General features: G+C 37.5%; 1 long non-coding RNA gene across 9 annotated transcripts in view; it reads left to right on the top strand.

Moving 5' to 3' along the window:
- LOC140506244 (uncharacterized) overlaps positions 1–26,544 on the top strand; it is a 444,115-nt gene that overhangs the window by 291,047 nt on the left and 126,524 nt on the right. Inside the window, exon 9 of one of the 9 annotated variants that reach the window (XR_011967835.1) lies at positions 627–22,807. The exons of the other annotated variants lie outside the window; for them this stretch is intronic. This is a non-coding gene — a long non-coding RNA (uncharacterized lncRNA). Of the gene's footprint in view, positions 1–626; positions 22,808–26,544 lie in introns of those variants that run through there. 9 annotated transcript variants of the gene reach the window in all.

Raw genomic sequence — 26,544 nt, 5'->3', positions numbered from 1 at the left:
CTCTTATATAAATCTATCCTTTCCAATCATTGCTTTTTGTGTAGGTTGTCCTGCATCCCTAGAATATAGTCCCATAAAAACTTTCCCTACCCTTTAAGGTCCAGCTTACATGTGAACTCTTTCATGAAACCTTTCCCGATCTCTAGGTCAGAAGTCTTTCTTCTTCTTCACATTTTCCTAGAACACATTCTTTGACTCTTGCCTTTTATGATTTTCACATTCCACTTTGTGTCATACTTACATGCCATATTTAATTTACATGTCTATCTTAGCCTCTCCTTTTTATTGTAATCTCTCCAAGGGTAAAGATCATGCTGTTTTTCATCATCATATAGCCATTATCTAGTACCATGGATTACCCATAATAAATGTTTAACAAATATTTTGTTGAATAAATAAGTGAATGGCTGGAGATGAACAAATATCCTCATTTTTAAAAGCAGGAAGGTGAAATTATCAAATAATAGACTAGTGAGCTTGACATCGGCACCTAACAGAATTTTAGGAGAGATTATTAAAGAGATGGTTTGTGAGCACTTAGAAAAGAAAGTAGTTATCACTGTGGGCCAGCTTGAATTCATTAAAGCCAAGTCATGACAGATTAACCTCATTTCATTTTGTGACAGGATTACCCACCTCAGGAGAATGCTGTAGCCATGGAACCCTTGATTACAACAAGACATTTGGCCAAGTACTCTCTTGTCATCCTTGGGGACAACATAAGAAGTGAAGACTGGATGGCAGTGCCATTTGGAAGATTCAGATCTGGTAGAATGATGAGATATTAAAGGCAGGGATAGTTGTGTCAATGTTAACTTGGAAGACAGAGTCTAGTAGAATGCCATAGAACTCACTCCTTGGTTTTGTTCTGTTACCATTTTTTTTTATCAGCAGTATGATAAAGATTGTTATGTCATGTTCTCAAATTTGCAGATAACAATTTGGAAGGGGTGGGAAAATTCATTAGCAGAAGGAATAGGAAGGCAATAAGACTTTGACAGGTTGGGATGAAGGTTCCAACTTCAAAAGCAGTAGTATAAAATGTAAAACCCTGAATTCTGATTTAAAAAATCCAATGGCTAAACAAAATCTCATTTGGATGTTACCTTGGGAATTGAATGAAAGTTCAGTATGAATTAGAAATATATTGTGATAACCAATCGAGGTAATAGGATCTTAGGCTTTATAGAGAGAAGAAAAATGTCTAGAGAGTGTCCCACTGTGCTTTATCCTGATCAGAGCACAGCTGGAGCTCTCTCTCCAATTCCAGACATCTCAGTTTTGGTAGATTGACAATTTGATGAGTGACTATGATGGCCAAAGGACTGCCATGGGAAGTTCTATTGAAGGAACTGGTGATGTCTAGTTTGGAGAAGACTGACAGAGTCATACCCCATCCCCAGCATCTGCTTTTGATTGTAGGGTCATAGACCCTATTGTTCTGGAAGGGACATGAGAAGCTCTCTAGTCCAACACCCTTATTTTGCAGAATGAGGAAACTGAGGTCCAAGGAGGTTAAGTGACTTGCCTAAGAATACACAGTTATTAAAAATCAGAAGTAGGACTTAAATTTAAGTCCTCTGTGTCCAGAGCCAGTCCTCTTTCCTCTGTGCCACACTGAGAGTCTCCTGTTGATTCATACAAATATAAATATGGGTGCTACTTTCACAGTGAAAGGTACACAGATATGTACATACACACTTGGAGAACTCAAGTGTGAACTTATATGCATTCATTTACATATAGACATGCCTGCACATATACTTCTATTCAGAGAGAGAGAGAAAGAGAAAAAGAGGGGGAGAGAGAGAAGGAGGAAGGGAGAGGGAGGGAGGAAGAGGGAGAGAGAGGGAGAGAGAGAGGGAGAGAAAAAGAGGGGGAGAGAGCAAGAGAGAGAGTGAGAGAGAGACAGAGACAGAGAGAGAAAGAGATAGAGATAGAGAGAGAGAGAGAGAGAGAGAGAGAGAGAGAGAGAGAGAGAGAGAGAGAGAGTCAGATCTATGTGTCAACCATAAGGAGACTTGAAATTCTGGAGCTCAGGTAGGGAGAAATCCCAGTGCCCAACTTTTTGGGAAATCATAGGTTTGTTGTGGTCCAAACAAGTAGAATTTTAGTTGTGTCACTTAGGACAAGTCTCTTCTTTCTAGGCCAAATCTAGAATTATGAACATTTCTATGTTTCATTTTAAGTTTCTACAGGCCATTCACATGAGGATCTTTTTCTCGAATGAAACCTAGTACCTGAAAACTTTCCTTATCTACCATGATCTTGTTGGGTGGTGATTGGGCTAGAGAGACTAGGCTGCTGTATCTCTCTCTGCTTTACAGGTGGAGCATTTTCTCTTATTTCTGCTTATGTGAACTTTTGTATGGTCTCTATTTAAATCTCTTTGGGCTCAGCTCTGTTTTCTTTATAGTGTGGATGAAATACATGTTTCTTGTTCTCTGACTGAATGGCTACAAACACTTTTTTTCTGGTAACACTTCCTTAGAAAAGCCTTTCAGAAGCTCCCTTTGCTATTACTACGCTCTTCCTCCTTACTTTTCCTTGGACTATAGTTACTTGTTTTCATTTAGGATTCTCCCAGTAGAATATATGCTCCCTGAGGCAACAGCAATTTAACTTTTTATTTTTGTGCTCTAAAATAATGTTTCAGAAATATAGTTCCCACTACATTGGTAGTAGGTGTGATAAAAGATTTAAGATGGACTCGGACAAAATTCTTACTATATTCCATGACTTGGTGACTGAATGGGCTGAGATTGTGTCTGAAAGTTGTCTCTTTCCCATCCTAAAAGAGGAGGGAGAGGAGAATTCTCCCAAGAGGCAAATGAATCAGATGATGAGCAGTGTTGGTGAGAATTCTGGGGCCAAAGTGGAAGCTGGGCCAGCTGTAGTACCAGCTCTAGAAATGTCTAGAATCCACTCCAACTTCTCGGCACACCCAAGGGCTATTACAAACACAACATTGTTTCTTGAATTGAATCTGGAAAATGAAAATATTGGACAAGATTATCTTTAAGATCTCTTCCAGATCTAAGAATTTATGAGTCTAGGAGTCCATGAAAGTTCTTCATGCTGCCATAGAGGCTGCTTTCCCAGACCATGGCACCCTAGGTAAGCAGAGTAGAGAGAATAGCTCATAAATAAAAAAGGCCTGTCCCTAGGTGGGTTTCTATAGCAGACACTTATGCTAATCTGAATGAATGGTGTTTGCATCATGACTCAGCTGCTGCCAGATGGAGGCCCCAGCTGACGTTTCTAGCAAAATCAAGATCTTTTTATCCGTGGTGGCCAGCAAGATGGAAGAAGGGAAGCTAATTTTATGCATTGCAGAACCAGACTATCAGCATTTATCAGATGGGCTTATCTAATAATACTTCTCTCTGGGTAACCAATATGGTCAAGAGTCATACAACACAATGTCACATTAAAACTACATAATATCATCCTAGCTATAAAAATAGCAGTTCTATAGTCATTTAAGGTTTGCAAAGTATATTACAAATATCTCATTTGATCTTCACAACAGTCTAAGAAGTTGCTGTGATTATTATCTCCATTTTACAAAGAAGGGAACTGAAGCATGCAAAGACTAAATAACTTATCCAGGATCATGCAGCTAGTAAGTATATAAAATTGAATTTAAACTCAGGTCTTCCTGACTCAAGACCAAGCTCTCTATCCATTGAGCTACCCAGCTGCCTCAAAGATCAGTTATGAGAGATGTTTTGCCTGGAGCATACATGACCTAAGGATAACACAATATTTGCCAAATATTTGAAGTGTTATCACATAGAAGAATTCTACTTGTTCTGCTCATTCTTGGGTGGAGGAACTAGGAACAATGCATGGAAGATACAAGGAAGGCATTGATCAGACTCTTCCTGAAGATTAAAGCTGTCAAAAATGGAATAGGAAAATTTTGGGATGAATTCCACCCCTTTTGAAGACATCAAGAAGCAACCCTTACAGAAGGAAGGTCCTTGATATGAGGTGGAGTTGGATCCGTCACCTCTGAGGTCACTTTCAGCTTTATGACTCATTTGAAGTCATACTGCTGCCTACCTCTAACCATACCATGGATTTGATAATGTTAACTTACACCTGGTTACTGAGTGGGGCAAGATACTTCTACAATATGTAGTATGTTATGAACACTGTGGCTCTTTCCTATCTGTATCGCCCTAATACTCCCGATACTCAAATAATTGGTCGTGAATATGCATGAAGCAGATGCCCAATGATCATTTGATGATATATGTGCTTCAGATGGTTCTTGTCTACAGTTACCTTCAAGACATTGTTTTATCCTACTCAATTCACCCTCACTCCTATGTGCACCTTAAGTGTGGTTGATCAGGTTGTCACAAGATTTGAAACCAAAAGGGAGCTTAGGGTTTTCCTAGTCCACTCCTACCCTATGATTTTATATATAAAGAAGTGAAGGGCTGAGAGGTGATAGGACTTTAGATTTGTCACCCTTATCTTGGTTTATATGTTCTTTCTTGGAGCTGGGATTAGGCTTCCTTGTGCAACTTGTGTACAATTTAGTGCAACAATTTAGTCAGTCAAAAAGCTTTATTAAGTACTAATTATGTTCTAGGTACTAATTACTTTCTAGGTTCTGTGCCAAGTACTGGGATTTCAAATAAATCAAAATGAAAAGATAGTCTTTGCCTTCCAGGAGCTTATATTCTAATTTACAATGCATAAAAAGAAAGGGAGGATGAGAAAGTACCCAGTTTGGGAGACAGGATAGAAAAGTCCTGAGGATTATAGCCTAGTAGAAAATGAAGAGATGGCTGGAGAAGGTTCCTTCCTTAAATGGAGATTCTGGGAGGAACCACCCAGTTAGAGGAAGGGACCGCAGGGATGATGGTACTTCCTAGAGATGAGTTCTAGGGCTCAGCTAGGAGCAATAATCAATCATAGGATCGAAGATTAAGAATGAAAGGGACCTTAGATATCAACTAGTTCTATCCCCTCATTTTATACATGAGGAAATGAACACCAGAGAGATGAATTGACTTGCCCCATGTCACAAAGAATAGCTATAGAGTTGAGATTTGAACTCAGGTCCTCCAACTTCAAACCCAGTGTTCTTACCACTGTATTCACTGCTGTGCAATTCAATGGCAGCCAATGTGGATGTCTCAACGAATTTCTTTCCTAGAAAATATGGAGGTGAATAATTGTGCTGGAGACTAAATGGAGACTAAATGATTTAAAGTAGTATATCTGTGGTAACATGTTTTCACATTCCCCAGAAATATGGATAGACTTTCTGCCTTTTTGGAGTCTGATAGAATATATATTTAATCCCAAACTGGTGCTGCTAGCCACTAACCTCATTCTATTCCACAGAAGGATCAGGCATTTGTAGTCCCACAATCACTCCAGGTTATTCATCAATAAACAAACATTTATTAAGCACTTACTCTGTGCAATACACTGGTCTAAGTTCTGGAGATACAAGGATGAAGAATGAAAAAGTCCCTAAAACTGTCAAAGAGCCTTCTATAGTTCTCAGATGGTAGACAATATTCAATCTGTAACTTTCCCTCTGGGTGATTATGCCAACTCATTTGTATAGGGACTATGATGAGAGTGAATTTGCCTAATCAGAATCACCTTTAGAGCCAGTTCCTCTTCTATTTGTTTATTTCCTGAAGTTTATTGTATTTTCTCTGGGTTCTAGGGTTCTAGTCATATGAGCTTTCCATAATAGAAATGGTTCCCTACAGGAATGGACAGAGCATTCCCAAATCACACACACACATATATATATACACATATACACACATATATATTTACACATACATACACACATATGTATGTATGTATGTATACACACATATATGTGTGTGTATACACATACCACCCATATATAGAGAGAGAAATAATATATATATACAAGATATCTATATCTATATAGATACATAGAGATATATAGATAGAATGTTTTACTCAACATAAGAGCACTAAAAATAATAATGTAATACATAATAAACCATCTACCAGGTAGTTGTGCACCTGTAGTCTTTCTAATATTTAAGAACCCCTAACCAGTTCTTTGAACTCAGGGGTTCTAGGGAAGACCCAGTTTAGTTTCTTTAGTTTCCCACAGATACTCCTCCTACAAGTGGGCAAAGGAATCAATGAACCAAAACAGTCTCCCAATTGATATTCAGCTCATGCTTCTAGTAAGGCCAGGTTTTAGCTGAATCCTCAGTAAGCCTGGAACTGATTCTCAGCTCCTCTCTGTGGCAGAGGGTATGGTACTTTTCTGTTTAGTGTCCTGTCACTGGCAGGAATGCTTACTGTGTCTCACCTCATTAGCTCATCGTGTGTGAAGCAACAGTGTAGACAAGAACATTACTCCTTGCCATTCCTGGGTATCAAATGTTTCTGTCTCAAAAATGTCGACTGGGCAGGGAGTGGAAAGGAAGAAAGAGGAGTGTTATGATTAGTGAAATGGTCATGCCTTCTTGCCATTTTGCCTTCTCTGCCCATTTCAACCTAACCTTAAGCTCTCCAGTTCAAGCGTATAGCTGTTGATAGCCATCACACGCCCCTCAGTCCTATGTCTTGATCTTGTGTGGCATTTTTCCCTGAGCCCTCTTTCTTCCCAGTTCTACTTGCCCCTCTTCTCCCTTGCTCTTCTTACCAGTTGTCAAAGCTGGGTGCCCTTGCATAGCAAGGAGAAGAGGACAAAGTAAGTGGCACATTGCATAGATCACATGTCACTTATTTGTCAGCTGGTCTACTTCTGGGAGGTAACATCTCCTAGATGTCATCCTCTTCCTTGTGTGCCTCTCACACTCCTTTGTACTATTCCAAGAAGACTGGCTGCTGGAGTTGGTACTGAAATAATCTTTGGTGGCATCTCTCCAGAGGCTAGCAGCTTACTTCCTGCACCAACCACAGATCTCCTCCCGCTCTCTCCTCTTGCCAAGTTCTTATTCAGCATTTACTCATGGAAGTTGCAACAGAATAAACAGTGACTGCTTCAGAGATGGAGTGGGCATCCTGTTTTGGAATGATGAGTCATACTCTGAGATGTTTGCTTAGACAGCTTTTCTGAACCTTAAATAATTCGGGGAGGGGGGGGTGAGGAAAAGACCATTTCATTCACTGCACTCTCCTTCCTTTTTTCCTTCCTACTCACTGCCCAGTGGATATTTTGCCTGATTGCTTTCACTCATGAGATCCCAGCTGGGATACAATGTTTACACACAATGTGCATATGGTTATTTCAGAAGAAATTATCTCTCCCAACTTCCCAAGCGAGGAGTTAGAAGCAGGAAATGGTGTGTATCTTTCCATGGAGGATAAGTATAGCCTACTGTTAAATTAGGCTTAGATTATGCCATGGGTAGCTGCTTAATGGTTATATCAAATGGGTAGTTTGAATTTTTAATAAATCACAAGTAACTTTGACTTGTGATGATTTTCTAGATGCAGAAAAATGTCATACCCAAAAGCATTAAGTGAGATTAGACTGATGGACAGCCTGTTCCTTCAACCAGAATTTCATTGTATTGTGGTTTTCAGAGACTATTGTGAATTTGGGGATACTAGGCATTCAAATCAGCCAACAGCTCTCAGCAGTTGTTGAAAATAGACAAATCGGTTTCAAATGGGAAAAGACTGGGAGGGACAAGATGTATCCACAGAAGCTCGCTCCTGAATTCACACTCAGCTGCCAGCATGTCTGCCAGCACAATTCAGGAAATGCTTCAGAGACTGCTTACAGGTTTGACAACATGGATGACCAAAGCCAGTCAGCTCATACCTGCTGGGGGAATGGTGGGAGTGTAGGAGGGAGAGGGAGATTTGGGCTGCCCTGAGGAAGAAAAAGATCCTTTGGTATAGGAGTAAGCATTCTAGCCTGAGAATCAGCAGAATTGCTTCTTGGTCATGGTTTGGCTACAATCTCCTGAACAAATAAATCAGCCTCAGTTTTTTTATCTGTAAAATGGGGCTAATAAAAGCACCTACCTTATAGGATTGTTGGTGATATCAGATAAGATAACATCTGTAAAATGCTTTGCAATCCTTAAAGCTCTTTATAAATGCTAGCTATTGTTATAGCTGTATATTATTACCTAGGTTCTAGGGATTGCCTAGAGTCTAGGTTCTTTGGGATTGCCTATATGCTTTTTATAACTTTAGAGTCATAGGAGTCGGAATAGGCAGGGATGTTCTAAATCATAGAATTAAAAGCAGGAAAGGATCTTAAGAGATGACATTCTTACATATGAGGAAACTGAAGCCCAAAGACATTAAGTGAATTACCAGGTAGTAGTAATAGAGTTGGGATTTGAACTCAGGTCTTTTAACCCTGAATTTGGACTCTTTCCTCTATTTGTTTCCCAGTTTGTTTTCTCTGGTCAAATGGTCTCCTGGTACAAGGATAATGATCTGTGACACAGAGGTTCTGATAGTGCCTACGTTGTCACAGTTCTTTGTTAAATTTCTTAAATTCTCTGAGTTTCCACTTTCTTATCTCTAAAATTGGAAGAGTAATACTGTCATATCTACCTATAAAGAGTTATTATGAGTATAGGGTGAGATAATAAATGAGAATTTGAAAAATTGCAGACATTGCTTAACAGATATAAGGAATTATTATTTGTTTACGATATATATTCAGTATTCCTCCAGACAGATTCCTATGAAAGCTGAAGAAAAATAAAATTATAGGGAGTTGAGAGTATTCAATATCTTTTAAGGACATTGTCTAATTTCATTTAGGTTCACATAGGTTCCTTTTTGTTCCTTAGGCATGTGGATAAATACACATTTTCATAGATTTGTTAAGTTCATCAGTGTAGAGTTTATGTACTGTGCCTTGAACTCTTTAGAGGAAATCTAATAAATAATCTGTAGCATAACTGTGTCCTTATCATCATGTCACTTTTAAAAATGGTAGTCACATCTACTTCTTCCTCCTCTCTACCTTTTTTTTTAAAATGTTAAAGAGCCAGGCTTCCTTCTTCCTTATCTTCTCTGCTCCCCTCCAATGCTTTCCCCTCTCAAACCCCCACACCCCACCATTTATATACCATCCAGTTGGGTCCAATGGATATTAATAGGCTTAAATGAGTAATTGGTTCCTCTTCATTGAAAGACACCAGAAAATTCAATTTACAGAGTAGAGAAGCATAAAAAAAGAAAATGTTCTCTGTATACCTTGTCACATTTGTAGCTTTCCAACAGGATTTCATAACAACCTAGCACTGGCATTTGGCTAGGATGAAATTGTGTAATTTTGGGGGTTTTGGCAGTAGCACTTGAATACATTTCTGAGTTTCAGAAAGATTCACTAAAATAACTCTGTTCCTAATAAACAGCTTGTGTGCTGAAACACTGCAGCCTCAGCACATTAACTAAATTTACCATCTAAGAGACAGAAAGGAAGCTGCCAGATTTGACGACAAAGCTGTAAAGTTTTAGTGAATGGGGAGTAAATCAAACCTGCAGTTCGCCTTGTAAAAACCTACCGACCCGTGCTTTGTCTCACCCTTCACTCACAGGAGGAGATTTTTATTTCCCAGTATAAATAAAGCATACTTTAGAGACTCCCTCCTTTGGCTTCCTTCCACCACCTCTGGATTCAATAACCCAAACAATTAAATCTGACATGGTCTTTCTGATAAGGTCCTAGCATATAGTTCGATGGCTATAAAAACTTTTGCTACATGGAAAAGGTTAAGATAGAGGTGGAGCAAACCAGGAAAGTCCTGTCTCTGATTCATAGACTGTTACTAATTTATCTCTGTGTGTGAGGCCAAGGGAACTTTCAGGATATGTCTCTGGTTGTAATAATTGATTTCAGGAAAAAAGTCTCTAACAAACAGTCAAATTCCATAAAAGAGAAATATATGCTTGGTCTGCAAGGTAACAAATAACCAGTTTGTTGGATTTTTTAAACTTTTTAGGATCTAGAGGCTTGTCTTGGCATCATATGTAGTCATTGTTAGGTTCTTTATGCTTGGAAATAATCTAAAATCATTGTGTCCTGATTATTATCCACCAAAAATTACTACATACGACCTATCATGGAGTTGTGAACTGATCCAGCCATTCTGGAGAGCAATTTTCTGCTGTGCTCAAAGGGCTATAAAATTGTGCATACTCTTAGACCCAGAAATGCCACTGCTAGGTCTGTATCCCAAAGAGATTTTTTTTAAAGGAAAAGGACATATATATCCAAATAGATTTGTGGCTTTTTTTTGTAATGGCAAAGAATTAGAAATTGAAGGGATGCCCATCAACTGGAGAATGGCTGAACAAGTTGAGATATATGATTGAGATGGAATTCTATTGTGCTGTAAGAAATTACTAGCAGGATGCTTCCAGAAAAACCTGGAAAGACTTACATGAACTGATGCAAAGTGAAGTGAACAGAACTAGGAGAACACTGTATATAGTAACAACATTATACAATGATTAACTGTGAATGACTTAGCTATTCTCAGAAACACAATCATCCAAGACAATTCCAAAGGACTCATGAAAAAAAATGCCATCCATCTCCAGAAGAGCTGATAGAGTATGAATTCATATCAAAGCATACTTTTAAAAAACTTTTTAATATATTTTTTGTCTGTGTTTTCTTTCACATGATTAATATGAAAATATGTTTTGCATGATTGCCCATGTATAACCTATATCAAATTACATGCTATCTCAGGAAGGAGGGAGGAGAGGGAAAGAAGGATAGAAGTGGAAACAAAAAATTAGAAAAAAATGAATGTTAAAGATTGTTTTTACATATAATTGGGATAAAATATAATATGTTTTTAAAAATATGGCATATTATGAATGACACAAACCAAAACTTTTCAAGGTTTTGTTTGAAGAATGTGCCAAACAGTGCAGTCTGATGGGAAAAAAAAAGTTACTGGATTTGTATTCAAAGGACCTAGCAACAAATCTCGGCTCTTAATTTAATGGTCATCTATGACCTTACCTTTCTGGGTCTTAGTTTCTTCATCTATAAAAATGAGTGAGTTGGCCAGAAATTCCACTGTTAGGTGTATGTTGCAAGGTGGACAGTGACAAAAAAGAAAGATCATATTTATACCAAAATGTTCACAGCAGCACTTTTTAAAGTTTTGGTAGCAAAGAACTAGAAACACAGCACCTACCTCATAGGGTTGCTGTGACAATAAAAACTAGATAATATATGTTATGTACATTCCAAACCTTAAAACTTATTTGCATGTTAGTAATTTTTATTATAAATCATTATCATATTCTCATTGATTAAAGAATATCTAAGCAAATTATAGTATACGAACATAATTGAATTTTAAAAATTAATTTATTATATTTTATGTTCTATCTTCCTCTTCACCCTCACATTTGACACCATTTGACACAGATACACCCATACATATATACATACATGCATAATATATAAAATATATGTGTAAAACCATACTATCCATACTTTTGTCTATGAGTTTTTTCTGGATCCTTTGGATTTGAGTATTTATAATACTCAGAATGACTTAGTCATTCACATTTATTCTTTGAGAAATATTATCATTACTTTATGTTACATTCTCTTGGTTCTGCTTATTTCAATCTTCATTATTTCATGTAAGTCTTTCCATGTTTTCTAGACTCAACCTGCTCATTATTTCTTACAGTATGGTAACATTCCATCACAATCCTATGCCACAACTTGTTTAACCATTTCCCAATTAATGGGCATTCCTTCAATTTTTAGTTCTTTGCCACCACAAAGAGAGTTGCTATAAATATTTTAGAATATATAGATTCTTTTTCCTTTTTCTCTGATCAGCTTGGGAAACACATTGGTCTGGTCTTGCTGGGTCAAAGGGGATAAACAATTTTATAACTCTTTGGATATAATTTCAGACTCTTTTCCAAAATGGGTGTTTTCAGTTCACAACTCCACCAACAGTTAATTAGTGTCTTAGTTTTTACACATCCCCTCCAACATTTCTCATTGTTCTTTCTTGTCATATTAACCAATCTGAGAGGTATGAGGCATTTAGCTAATCAATAATGATTTAGAGAGAGGGTGGAGCCAAGATGGTGGAGAAAAGGCAGAGCTCTCTTGGGCTCTCTCCTACACTCCTACAAAGACCTTTAAATAATGCCGTAAAACAAATTCTGGAATAGCAGAGCCCACAAACATACAGAATGGAATAATTTTATAGCCCCTGACAACTTAGAAGGTGAGCAGGAAAGGGCTGTTGCATTGGGGTGAGAGTGGAGCACAGTTCAGTGCAGACCATGCTAGTCCAGACCTGGCCCCAGCAAACCAGGAATAAGCCTTGGGAGTGACTAAATCAGCAGCAGCAGCTCTCAGACCACAGATAAGGGGGTTGACCAACTGATCAGAAGGAGATTATAAGAGTTTCTTTTTGGCATTGGGGGAAGGACTCTGCTGTATTGCCCATACTTGGATCTGGATTGCAGTCTTTGATGGCAGTCCTAAGGCAAGGAGAAACACTAGCACATCAGAACTTGTGCCTGCAGTGAAGTGGTGATCTTCCTTACAGTTTGGGGGAAGAAAATAGTACTTGTGATCATGCACAGGCCAAAAGAGTAGTAAACACATTCCTCCTTAGATCAGACCTGCACAACTTGGCAGTACATAGCAGCCAAAATTAAAATAGGCTAAATTTCTTCAGGCTTCATATAGGTTAGCTAGAGACAGACTGATGATGGTTGGTTGCCATGGGTTAGGTGGCAAACAGGAGAGTGTGTAGTGGCAAACCTACATTTTTCATGGGCTACCCAAAATCCTTTGGTGGGCTGCAGGTGGCCTGAGGGCTATATGTTGTGCAGGTGTGGCTTAGATTGTACCACCTTGGAAGAACTGAAAACTTACTGGCCCCTAGAAGTATCTCTGAAGACAGCTATACAGAACCCCTGAAGCTTGGAACAGTGTGCCTTTTACCTTGGAAGCCAAGACCCACTTTTAATAAAGATTTAATGGTCAAGGAATAGGCTGGAAAAATGAGAAAACAAAAGAAAAAAATCTGACTATAAAATATTAATATGGTGACAAGGAAGATCCAAACACACACTCAGAAGATAACAAGGTCAAAACTGCTACATCCCAAAGCCTCAAAGAAAAATATGAATTGGTTTCAGGAGATGGGAGAGCTCCAACAGGAATTTAAAAATCAAATAAGAGAAGTAGAGGAAAAATTGGGAAGAGAAATGAGAGGGATGCAAGAAAATAATGAAAAATGAGTCAACAACTTGGTAATGGAGACAAAAAGTACTATAGAAAATAACATCTTAAAAAACAGAATAGGCCAAAATGTAAAAGAGGTACAAAAGCTCACTAAAGAAAATAATGGCTTAAAAATTAATTATCAAGTGAAAGCTAATGACTTTATGAGAAATCAAGAAATAATAAAACAAAACCAAAAGAATGAAAAAAAGAAGACAATGTAAAATATCTCTTTGGAAAAAACAACTGACCTGGAAAATAGATCCAGGGGAGATAATTTAAAAATTGTTAGACTTTCCGAAAACCATGATTTTTTTAGAAAAGGGCTTAGACATCATCCTTCAAGAAATTATCCAGGAAAACTGCTTTGATATTCTAGAACCAAACATAAAATAGAAATGGAAGGAATTCACCAATCACCTCCTGAAAGAGGTAATTTCAAAATGAAAACTTCCAGGAATATTATAGCCAAATTTTAGAGCTCCCAGGTCAAGGAGAAAATATTGCAAGCACCCAGAAAGGCATAATTCAAGTATGGCAGAGTCACAGTCAGGATAACACAAGATTTATCAGCTTCAACATTAAAGGACTGGTGGTCTTAGAATATGAAATTTCAGATGGCAAAGGAGCTAGAATTACAACCAAGAATCACCTACTCAGCAAAACTGAGTATAATCCTTTGGGGAGAAAATGATACTCAATGAAATAGAAAATTGTCAAGCATTCCTGATGAAAAGACCAGATATCAATAGAAAATTTGACTTTCAAATACAAAACTCAATAGAAGTAAAACAGGTAAACAGGAAAGGAAAATCATAAAGGACTTAGTAAGTTTAAACTTTTTGCATTCCTACATGGGAGGATGATACCTGTAACTTATAAGAACTTTCTCATTAGTACAGTTAGAAGGAGCACATACATGCAAACACACACACATAGACAGAGAGTACCAATGTAAGTTGAATATGATGGGATGATGTAAATTAAGGATTGAGAAAGAGAAGTGCACTGTGAGAAAGGGAAAGGGAGAGGTAGAATGGTTTAAATTATCTGACATAAAGAGGCACAAGAGAGCTTTTACAGTGGAAGGGAAGATGGAGAACCATGGGGAACACTTCACTGGAATTGGCTCAAAACATACAAACTCAATAGGACATCTTACACTCCAAGAAAGGAAGAGATAAAAGGGGTGGGGGGAGTTAAAGGGAAGGTAGATTAGAGGAGGTAGTAGTGAGAAGCAAAACACTTTTGAAGAAGGACAGGGTAAAAGGAGAGAGAGAATAAAGTAAATGGGGGGAAATAAGATGGAGGGAAATGAAGTTAGCAATTATAACTGTGAAAAAATTTTGGAAGCAAGTTTCTCTGATAAAGGCCAAATCTCTCAAATATAGAGAGAAATGATTTAAATTTATAAAAATGAGTCATTCCCCAAAGCTCACTAAAGAAAATAATGGCTTAAAAATTAATTATCAAGTGAAAGCTAATGACTTTATGAGAAATCAAGAAATAATAAAACATAAAATGGAAATGACAAATGATCAAAAATATGACCAGTCAGTTTTTAGATAAGCAATTAAAGCTACCTATAGCCATGTAAACAAATGTTCTAAATCTCTGTTCATTGGAGAAATACAAATTAAAACAATTCTGAGGTACCACCTTATACCTATTGGATTGGCTAATAGGACAAAAGACAAGGAAGATGACAAATGTTGAAGGGGATATGTAAAAAGTGAGACACTAATGCACTGCTGGTGGAGTTATAAATTGATTCAACCACTATGTAGGATATGTTTGAACTATGCCTAAATATTTATAGTAGCTTTTTTTCTGGTGGGCAAAGAATTGGAAGTTGAGAGGATCCCCATCAATTGAGGAATGGCTGAACAATTTGTGGTATATGATTGTGATGGAATACTATTATGCTATAAGAAATGATGAGCTAGATGCTCTCAGAAAAACCTCAATGCTTACATGAATTGATGCAAAGTGAAATGAGTAGAACCAGGAGAATATTGTACATAGTAACGGCAAAATCATAAGATGATCAGCTGTTCTTCCAAATAAATTTCACAATTATTTTTGGCTCAGTGAAGTGATTTTTTGGGAAATTTAATTGGGATGGTGTTGAATAAATAGATTCAGTAGAATTATCATTTTTATTGTATTGACTCTGCCCATTCATGAACAATTAATATTTTTCCAAATATTTAAGTCTGCCTTTATTTGTATGAAAAAGTGTTTTATAATTATGTTCATGTAGTTTCTGTGTTTGTTTTGGATGGTATACTTCCAGGTATTTTATGTTGTCTATGATTGCTTTCAATGGGATATCTTTGGCTATCTCCTCCTGCAGAATTTTGTTGGTGATACATAGAAATGCTGATGATTTATATGAGTTTATTTTATATCCTGCTACTTTGCTATAGCTTTTTAGTTGAATCTCTAGGATTTTCCAAGTGTATCCTCATATTGTCTGTAAAAAAGAGATAGTTTTATTACCTCATTGCTCATTCAGATTCCTTCAATTTCTTTTTCTTCTTTTATTGCTAGCATTTCCAATACAATATTAAATCATATTCGTGATGATGAGCATTTTTGTTTCAATCCTGATTTTACTGGGAAGGCTTCTGGTTCATACCCATTACAAATAATGCTTGCTTATTGTCTTAAGTAGATGCTTATCATTTTAAGGAAAAAAGTCTATTTATGCCTACGTTTTCAAGTGTTCTTAACAGGAATGAGTGTTGTATTTTGTCAAAAGCTTTTTCTGCTTTTCTAGTGACATAATCATGTGACTTTTGTTACTTTTGCTATTGATAAAATAAATTATGTTAATAGTTTTCTGTATGCTAAACCATCCCTGCATTCCTGGTTTAAATCTCATTTGGTTGCCATATATAATCTTTGTGACACATAATTTTAGTCTCCTAGCTAGTACTTTATGTAGGATTTTTGCATCTGTATTCATTAGTGAAATTGGTTTATAATTTTCTTTCTCAGTTTTTGCTCTTCCCAGTTTAGGAATCGGTATAATATTTGTTTCATGAAAGTAGTTTGGTAGGACTCTTTCTTAGCCTACATTCCAAATAATTTATTTAATGTTAGAATGAGTTGATCTTTAAATGTTGTGTTGATAATGCATTTTTGCTTATTGTTAATGTAATTTTGCTTCTCAATGGGAAGATCTTTCCCATCCATAACGGGCCCATGTGACCTGCTTAAGTCACATGGAAACCTGCATCACATGAGTTTAAGTTGCATGGAACAGGAAGAGGCAGAGCTAGAGCAGAGCTGAGAGGATATTTGGTCAGAGCAGTCAGACCCGAGGTAGAGAGAGGAGGAAAATAGCTAGGTTCATGAGTGTTTGCTGGTGAAGCCTTGGGGATGGTGTTCTCTGCATGATTATTGTGTATAGATTTTTGTTACTATGATGGATTTGGCTTTCTGGTGTCTGAATAAATGTTTTGGTTCTGTCTTCCATGTAGAAAGTCTGTTGTATTTTGTGATTCAGAATTGTGCCAGGATACTCACGGCTGCCGTGGGCTCTGTGAATATCTTGTTGGCGCTACAAATGTTTGATAGAATTCACTTGTAAATCCATCTGGTCCTGATGCTTTTTTCTTAGAACGTTAATATATAGTCTGTTCAATTTCTTTTTCTAAAATAGTTTTATTTAGATATTTCATTTCCTCTTCCATTAATCCAGGTATTTTATATTTTTGTAAGTTTTCTTCCATTTCATTTAAATTGTTAAATATATTGGCATGTAATTGGACAAAATGATTCCTAATAAATGCTTTGATTTAACCTTCATTAGTGCTATATTTACCCATTTCCTTTTGGATATGAGTGATTTGGGTTTTCTTTTCTTTTAAAATCATATTATCCAATGATTTATCTATTTTATTGTTTTTCTTTCTTTTTACAAAACCAACTCCTAGTTTTATTCATTAATACAATGGTTTTATTACTTTAATTTTATTGATCTCATGTTTAAGTTTTAGGATTTCCCATTTGGTGTTCAATTAGAGATTTTAAATGTGTTCTTTTTCTTGTTTTTTTTTTTTGAACAACTATGTACCCAATTCACTAGTCTATATTTTCCATTTTATTGATGTAAGTATTTAGAGATATAAATTTTCCTCTGATTGCTGCTTTTGCTGCATCCCATATGTTTTGGTATGTTGTCTCACTATTAACATTCTCTTTAATAAAATTATTTATTGTTTCTATGACTTGTTCTTTAACTCACGCAATCTTTATGATTAGGCTATTTAGTTTCCAATTAATTTTTAATTTGTTTCCAGGGTCCCTTATTAAATATATATATATATGTTTTTATTGCACTAGGATCTGAAAAGGATACATTTAATATTTCTGCTTTTTTGCATTTGACTATAAAGTTCATAATTGAATCTTAATGCACTGGAAGAAATAATGTCACACTGTAAACCATACAGGACTGGCTGGCTGCCATTAGACTCCGCAGGGAAATCAGACATAATGATTCAAAAATCTTCCTCATCTTCATTTGATACCAGAAATATTAGAAATTTGTTTGGAATTTCTATGGCACCTTACCACTATGTTTAGTCAAATATCAGATCTTGTCTGCTATTTACCAAAGGGTCTGAAAATTATTATTTGAGGGAAGAGTGAAGCATGAGGCCATCTAATCGCCCAACTTGTGGGAGTTAGGTTCTTCTCAGACAAAAGCACTCCAGGTTGGGAATCTGAATACAAAATAGCAACCCTGATAATTCATTTCAATCAATCATGATTTATGTCGTAGCAACTGTGCACCAAGCACTGTAATCATTTCTTTCTCTACTCTTAACAGTTCAAATCAACAAATGGTTATTATGTTCCTATTATTAAACAAGGCACCTTTCGAGGCTGGGTCCACAAAGAAACAGTGCAAACAGTCTCTTCCCTGAAGCAGCTTACGTTATTCTTGACATTCTCTTTCAGAAGCAAACTATCAAACTCTGTCTCATCAGCTTGTTCTTCTCTCCCACCATCTCTCCATTCTTCCCTCATTTCTATTTTCCCATCCCTGCATGCCTCCTATCATTCCCTTCCCTTTTCTGACTTCTATTTTTTCTTCTAAATTTCTCTGTGGCTATCCTTACTTTTTGTGTTTCTTTCTTGTTCCTCCCTTTTCTTTTTTCCCGTTCTTAAACTATTTTTCTTCTTCTTTCTGATCTTCTGCATCTCTGCCCTTTCTCTTTCCTCACCCATGTTCCTTTTCTCATTTTTGTTTCTAATCTCCTCCTTCTGGTGTTTTCTATCTCTCCCTTTGTTCGAAATCTATTGCCTTACTATTTATCACTGGCCTTCATACTTGACCCTGACCAGGATGCACCTGTCATTTCCCTTGTAATTGCACTATATTTGCATGGAAATTGACATGGTCACAGACCTATCCTTGGAGTCATCCATCTCTCAACATGCTGATAAGGAAAGTGGGAAAAATTTAATGGCCCTGACATTTTTTAAATTAATTTTAAATTTAAAGATATAATCTTTTCATTTGTGTCTTCTTGGTTCTTTTGGAAATTAATATCCTAATTTGGGATCAATGGGTAGTACACTAACATTTATAATATTTCCAAGGAGTTTATGTTCTATATCTATCTATCTATCTATCTATCTATCTATCTATCTATCTATCTATCTATCTATCATCTATCTATCTATCTGTCAATCTATCATCTATCTATTTATATGCCATGTTACAAAATAAAACACAGCCAAAAAAACCCTCAAGAAAAACAAATGAAAAAAGAGCTTGTTTTGATCTGCATTACCTTAGGTCTGTATCCTGCAATAGGACTATAGTACCATGAGGGAATGCAGTATGACAAAGGCAGCAGGGATAGTTGATAGAGTGTTATACCAGTCCTCAGGAAGACCCCTGGGTTCAAATTTTACCTCATGTTGACTAGATATGTGTTGAAATTTCCATATCTGTAAAATAGGGTTATTCACAACTGTAATCCATAGCTCATGGAGTTGTTTTGAGGACCAAATGAAATACCCTACCTAAAGTGCCTTGAAAACTTGAAAATGCTGCATAATGTCTATTACTATTATTACTAACAGTTACTATCATTGGCAAATGAAGGCTCTGAAGTTGAAGTCAGACGATATTGGTTTTAACCCCAGTTTTATTCCTTTTACTAGTTCTTGAATGTCAGACAAATAATTTTACTTCTCTGAGTTTTAGTTTCACCATCTGTAAAATGGGGACAATGACTATTGTGCTATCAAACTCACAGGGTTGTTTGGAAGAAAATGTTTTATAAACAAAATGTTAGTTATTACCTAACTTCTATGGTTGTTGTGAGGAATGTGATTTATAAACTTTGAAATACCACATAGGATGATAGATTTAGATTTAGATCTAGATCCAGAAGGAACCTTAAGGATCATCTAGCCCAACCAACTCATCTTACGACTGAAGAAACTGAGATCCACAAGAGGGATGTGATTATAAAAGTCAATCAGGTGTGAAATTGAAAATCTGGGATTTGAATTATGATTCTATGACTCCAAACCCAGTACTCTGTGCTATACAACATTACTTACAAAAGAAAGCTGCATAAATTTTAAAATGTGTACAGTGTAAGATATATGATTTTACAAATACGATTCTTATGAAAATACTTTTTTTTGGTTGTTGTTCAGTTGTGTCTGACTCTTTGTGACCCCATTTGGAGTTTTCTTGGCAGAGATAATGGAATGCTTTGCCATTTCCTTTTCCATATTCTGTTCCAGATGTGAAAACTGAGGCAAACAGGTTTAAGTGACTTTCCCAGGGTTACACAGCTAGTAAGTATCTGAGGTCATATTTGAACTCAGGAAGATAAGTCTTCCTGACTCCAGGCCAGGTGCTCTGTGTCCTATGGTGCCACCTAGCTGCCTTACACTCTTAGAGAACTGCCTAAAAATGACTGAACTGCCACAAAGGACTGAAAGGGACATAAAAGGTCACAATACCAGTATGTTTTAGAGGCAGGGATTGCACCTAGATCTTCCTGGCTCAAAAGGTAGCTTTCTTTGTGCACTTACCTGCTTCCCAAGCTAGAGAGGACAGACATTATTTTTCTCATTTGCCTGATAAGAAAACCAAGAATTAGAAAAACTAAATGACTTATTCAAAGTCATTTCACTAGCAAATAGTAAACCTGGGATTAGAACTCAGATATATGGATTCACAGACCTTTCTCCTATACCAAGTATTAAAGATTTAACTTGTAACACTCCTCTCCCCTCAGCACCTCTACTTCTTGTCTCACTTATTCCTCAGCTTCTCTGCTGTCTGTCTTCCAGTCATTTCGTTCACCTGAAACTTCACTACAGAGTGAACAATGATCTCGTAATTGCCAAATCCAATGAATGGCCTTTTCTCAGTCCTCATCTTTCTTGACTTCTTGTAATCATTTGGCTTTATTAACCACACTTTCCCCCTGGATGCCCTCTCTTCTCTGGGTTTTCATGACATTCTTTTTGGCCCTCTTTCTTCCTTTCAATTGTGTCCTTGTTTTACCTTCACTACTTCTCTGTTTCCTTTGCTGGATCATCGCCCATATCATGCTCTATTGTGGGCCTTCAACTTCTTTCTCCCTGTGGTTGCCTGAAGAGGACCAAAATGACATCACTATGCTAGAGCCATGTTTCAGTGAGTCATTGTGTTTGATCAGACCAATATGACCTTGGAATGCTCTACCACAGGTTGGGCACAGATAGTTCATGTGAACATTTGGGCTGGATTCTCTAAACTTGCACATCCTGTGTTCCCTTTGAGTTGTCCCAATTCTGCTTTGCTCTTAGAGCATAGCACCTTCTCCGATGTGGGTGCACCACACTGAGAGGTCCTGTTGTCCCCATATTCTCACTTGGTGACCTCATCAGCTTCCATGAGTTCATTGACCATTTCTGTGAAGATAACTTCCATATCTGTATATCTAGTCTTAGTCTCACTTCTGATCTACAGTTCCACTTCACCAACTGCCTAATAGGTATATTGAACTGGATTTCCCATAGGTATCCCAAACTCAATGAGTTCAAAACAGAACTCATTACCTACCTCTCCCACTTGTGAAGCACCCTTCTTCTTAACTTCCTTTTTTTTTCTATTGAGGTCTTCACCATTCTTTCAGTCACTCATGTTCATCAGCTTGGTGTTATTCTCAGTTACTCACTCTTTCTTTTCCTACAGTGTTAATCAGTTTCTAATTTCTACCTATAAATTGTTTCTCAAATTTATACCCTTCCCCCCACTTATATATCCACTACCCTAGTGCAGGAGGGTATGGGGTGTTCAGGGAGGGCTAGCACCTCTGGTATGAGGGATTGCAGAGCACTTTTCTGAGCTACTCCTCCACTTTTGTTTTCTAACTATTACTCAGTTCTCACCTGTGGCTACAAGAAGCTGTGATGTGCAAGGGCCACAGTGTGGCAAAACCTTTGCAGGTGGGCTAAACCAGGTTGAGGGTAATTGACAGGATTCAAACCATTTGGTGAGTTTGGGAAATGTCTACGTGAAGCATGTGAAGACTTCCTTTGCCAGAACGGGTGGATAAGGACAATTTGTTCCAACAGCCGTGGGGGGGCAGCTGAAGCAGATGTGGTGGAGCACTTAGAGCTTGGTCAGACCTCAAAGATCCCAGGGTCATCCACTGCATTCTGAGCGGTGGATGGACAATCATTTTGACTTTTGTCTTGCCACTGGACTTGATGACTAGAAGAGAAAGTGAGGCTGAGGACTTTGTGCAGCTCTGCCTCAGTTAAATCCAATTCATGCACAAGTCAAGACATCATCCATGATACCATTGGCCCTCTTCCAAAATGAAGGCTGAACAGCACATCAGCGAAGTCTTCATGGAGACTCTCTGGCACTTTTGCGATAGCCTCCCAATCTGTTTCTTTACCTCACATTTCTCTCTATTCCAATTCATCCTCCAGACAGCTGCCAAACAGCTGGATTATATCAACTCTCTTCTCTTTCCTCTCCAACTAAATAAACTTTAGTGACTTCTTATAATATGAACTCCTCTATTTGGCATTTATAGTTCCTCACAATTTCACCCCTTCCTACTTTTCTAGTTTTCTTTTATAGTGCTTTGAGACATTCTATAGTTTAGGGGCATAATGGCTTATTTGTTGTTCTTCATGCATAATAATTGATCTTACTTTTCTGTGATTCCCTCCCTTACATACTCTCTCTACCTCTTGATATTCCTGATTTCTTTCCAATCTCAACTCAAGCATTTCCTTCAGAATAAGATTTTTTCTAGTATTCTTGTCTGGTCTCAATGGTTAGTTCCTTCCCACCCAAGGTCACCTTATGTTTGTTTTGTATGAGCAAAGGCTAGAATTCAAAGGCTAGGTGGTCCAAAGGCTAGAATTCAAATCCTACCCCTTACTCTGTCTGGCTGAGACTGAACAAATCATTTAATATCTCTGTGCCTCATTTGCCTTGTTTGTAAAATGGGGTGTAATGGTAACACCTACCCCTAGGATCATTGTGGGGATCAAATTAGTTAACATACTAAAACACTATGTAAATGTGAGGTTTATTATTATTAAATAATAATTTATTATTTTATAATAAGAATAATTATTAAATTATTAGTATTAGTTATGTACACTACAATATATGTGCACATAAGCATAGATGCCCACATATATAGATGACTATAGATACATACATAATACATACATGTACACATATGCATATACATCCAAGTGTGTTTTCTTGCCTTTTAAAACGTAAGCTTCCTCAAGGGTAGCTGTTTCACTTTTGTTTTTTTAGCCGCAGTGTTTAGCATAGTGCCTCCCACATAGGAATTACTTAGCAATGTTGATTGAATGATGAACTGATTGCTTAATGTGTTATTCCTCTGAATATTTAGGGAATTTTAAAAGGAAACCAACCACAGGGGAGGAGTCAATTTAGAGCTTAGCCCAAAGGTAGAATGGTAGAATTTGGTATCTAATGGTGGAATTTCAGGCATTATAATACCTAAGTAGGGGAGATATTTTGGGACAGTTGGGACTTTCCCTGAACTTTAAGGCAAATCCCTATATAGTGTATGGTGTAAAACTATTCTAAACTGAAAACATAATTCTAACACTGGAATTTCCTTGCCTGAAGATTCCTTGTACTGCAAGAGACCTCAGAGGTCAGTTATCTGCTTCCTCTAGGCAGAAATGCTCCTAAGCTGTCCAACGCAGTTGGAGGTTTGTTTAAGGTTTTTATTCTTCTTGTATTCTTAAAGATATAATTATCCACACAGAAAACAATAATGGGTGGGTTCAGAATTTTCTTTTTGCAGTTGAGTAGACAACCTGCAGAGCTGATCTGTCAGTACCTGCGTCTTAGTGCACCAATAAAAATGAATAATGAACTGGGGTTAGAAGTTAACAGGCAGAAGAGAATGCGTTGGATAGACTTTGAAAAAGTGTGCAATGTTTTAATAACCTTGAACTTCTCCCTGAAATGCAGACCCATCAGCCCCGCCCCCCCCCGCCAAATACAACCAACACTATCCTTTTAATGCCCTGTTAATTTTGCTTTGGTAACATCTCTCAAATATACCCCTTTCTCTCCTCTGACACTGCCACTACTCTGGTACAGGCCCTTAATCACTTCACACCTGGATTATTGCAGTAGCCTCTTTAGGAGGAGTGGGGGTGGGGGTCTTGCCTGCTCCTTATTCTAATCCTTCATTCACTCACCAAAGTGATTTTTCTAAAGTGCAGGTCTAACCATGTCACTCCCTATTCATTAAATTCCAGTGGATCCCTATCCCTTCTAGTACAAACACGAAATCCTCTGTTGGCCATTCAGAGCCCTTCATTATCTAGCCCCCTTCCTACTTTTCCACCTTCTTACTCTTTATTTCCCAATATATACTCTTTGATCAGAGATATTGGCCTCCTGGCTGTTCCACGAATAAGACACTCCATCTCTCAACTCTGGACATTCTCTCTGGATGCCCCCCATGCCTGGAAGGCTGTTATACCTCATCTCTGCTTACTGACTTCCCTGGTTTCCTTCAAGGTCCCACGAAAATCCCATGTTCAACAGGAAGCCTTTTAAAAATCCCTCTTAGTTGTAGTGCCTTCTCTCTTTTAATCACTTCCTCTGTATTTTACATGTAGCGTACTGGTATATATTTGTTTACATATTGTTTCTCCAATGAGGTTGTGAGTTCTTTGAGGTCAGGGAATCTTGTTTGCCTATTTTTGGTATCCCCAGCTCTATGTGCCTGGCATATAGTAGGCGCTTAATAAATGTTTATTGACTGACTGAGAGTGATGCCATGTGACTGAAAAATAATGTCCACAATCTCCAAAGAGTTAAAGCTGCAGCCATCCTTACCTACATGGTGGGTATGAACAGGTTTCAATCTGCTACTAAGAAGGAATGATGCAGAAGGGACATGAAGGACACCATCAGAGAGTGTATGGCTTGGAAAGAAAACAGGCAAGCAGAAGGATAGCCTGTGTGTTCTGCTGGAATGTCTGAAATGTAAAGAAGGGGAAGACACTCAGCATGTTGGGGGAGAGAACTCTCCTGCCCACCTGTGAAGGATTATTGGAGAATATGGAGAAGAGCAGCTCAGAATAAGAAGACATGAAGGGGGATTGGCATCAGTGGAGAGCAAGCCCCCATATGGGGCATGTGATGGCAGAGTCATCAAAGTGTTTCCATAACCTCTTCCAGCACACTATTGCACTCACTGTTTAACAGTCTTTACCATCTAGGGATTTTGCTCATGTTAAATGAGCAATCTTGCTGCAGTTCATGGTCCAAAAGTATTATCATCTAGGTAAAATTTCCTGATTTTTTTCCTTCTCTTTTAATGTAAAAACATTTTAGAAATCCATTAGAGAGGAAATACTTTGTAATAGTTTTATAACCATTCAGTAACATATGCTCTAATTCTTGTCATTATACTGAACGCATACAAGAAGAGGAAGAAAACTGTCTACTCACCCATTCCTTGTTCCCTCAGCCGATAGAAGAAACAGCCCATGTGACTGGGGTGAGGACGAAGCAGAAATCTTCCCTCTTAACTGTTCCTTTCACCTCTATAGTCTGTATGAGGATGATGCTTCTTGGCCTTGGTCTACATAAGCATGTGAAGCAGGATTAGAGAGGACTGGACATTTCTTTACAGTTTAGAATGGAGAAACTTCCACATAAGCAGTGGTCTTCTGTTTGCTTTTTAGACTTGTGGCTTTATGTGAGTAGGGAGCTCCCAGTGACAAAGTCCCTCTACGGATGCCATCCAGTATGTTTCCTGGGACTTCTAGTGTTAGAGTTGCCAAGGCCACTAAGACATGATTTGGCTATATGTGGGAGAGTCAAGACCTGAAGCCAAATCTTCCTGTTTTGCAGGCCAGTACGCTAACCGCAGTACTAACCTAGTCTCAAGTCATGATTATACTTTATTAGATGAAGTGATACATTTTATATGAAATCATATTAGTTATGACTTACTTAAAGGAAGCCAGGGAGGTCAGTAGTCAGAGCAGAGGAAGAAGAATGTTCCAGACCTGGGGGACAATCAGAGAAATGCCTGGAGCCAAGAGACATGGAACAGCTAGTAGTCAAGTGTCACTGGATCAAGCGAGTACATTGGGGATTAAGTTGTAAGAAGACTGGGAAAGTAAGAGGGGAATAGAGTGGAAGTTACCACATGAATATTAGAGAGATCAGGAGGACATACTTTTGTCAGTGCTTATGAGAAAGCAAAAATATTGAAGTATTCATAGATCACCGGCTATTGCTAGTAACTTACCTTTGTTTAATGCTTTATATGTAACAAAATGCTCTTTTAATCTTTACAATAAATAACTTTGTACTGTAAATACAAAAAGCATCCTTACCCTGATATTATAAGAAAATTAATAATGATGATGATGATAATATTAATGACCAGTGTTTAGATTTGCAAAGAGTTTTGCGTTCATTATCTCACTGAGGCTTGTGGAGGCTAAGAGATTTGGCCAAGGTCACAAAGCTAGCAAGGGCAGCATTCAGACTCAGTCCTAGAGCTTAAAAAATTGTATGAACAGACTTTACATGACCTACATTTTCTAATATATCTTTCCCCCTCCTTCATAGAGAGTTATCCTTTATAATAAAGAATAAAAAAAAAGAGGAAAAAAAGTTTAGTCAAAGTTATCAACATGTCAAAAAACCTGGTGTTATGTACAGGGTTCCATGTCCACAGTTCTCCGTTTCCACAAAGAAGAAGGCAGGAGTCTCTTCTCATACAACATCTTTGGGT

Source organism: Notamacropus eugenii, chromosome 5 (genome assembly GCF_028372415.1).
Source record: "Notamacropus eugenii isolate mMacEug1 chromosome 5, mMacEug1.pri_v2, whole genome shotgun sequence".
Lineage (NCBI taxonomy): Eukaryota > Metazoa > Chordata > Mammalia > Diprotodontia > Macropodidae > Notamacropus > Notamacropus eugenii.
This window is presented reverse-complemented; position numbering and strand designations above follow the sequence as displayed.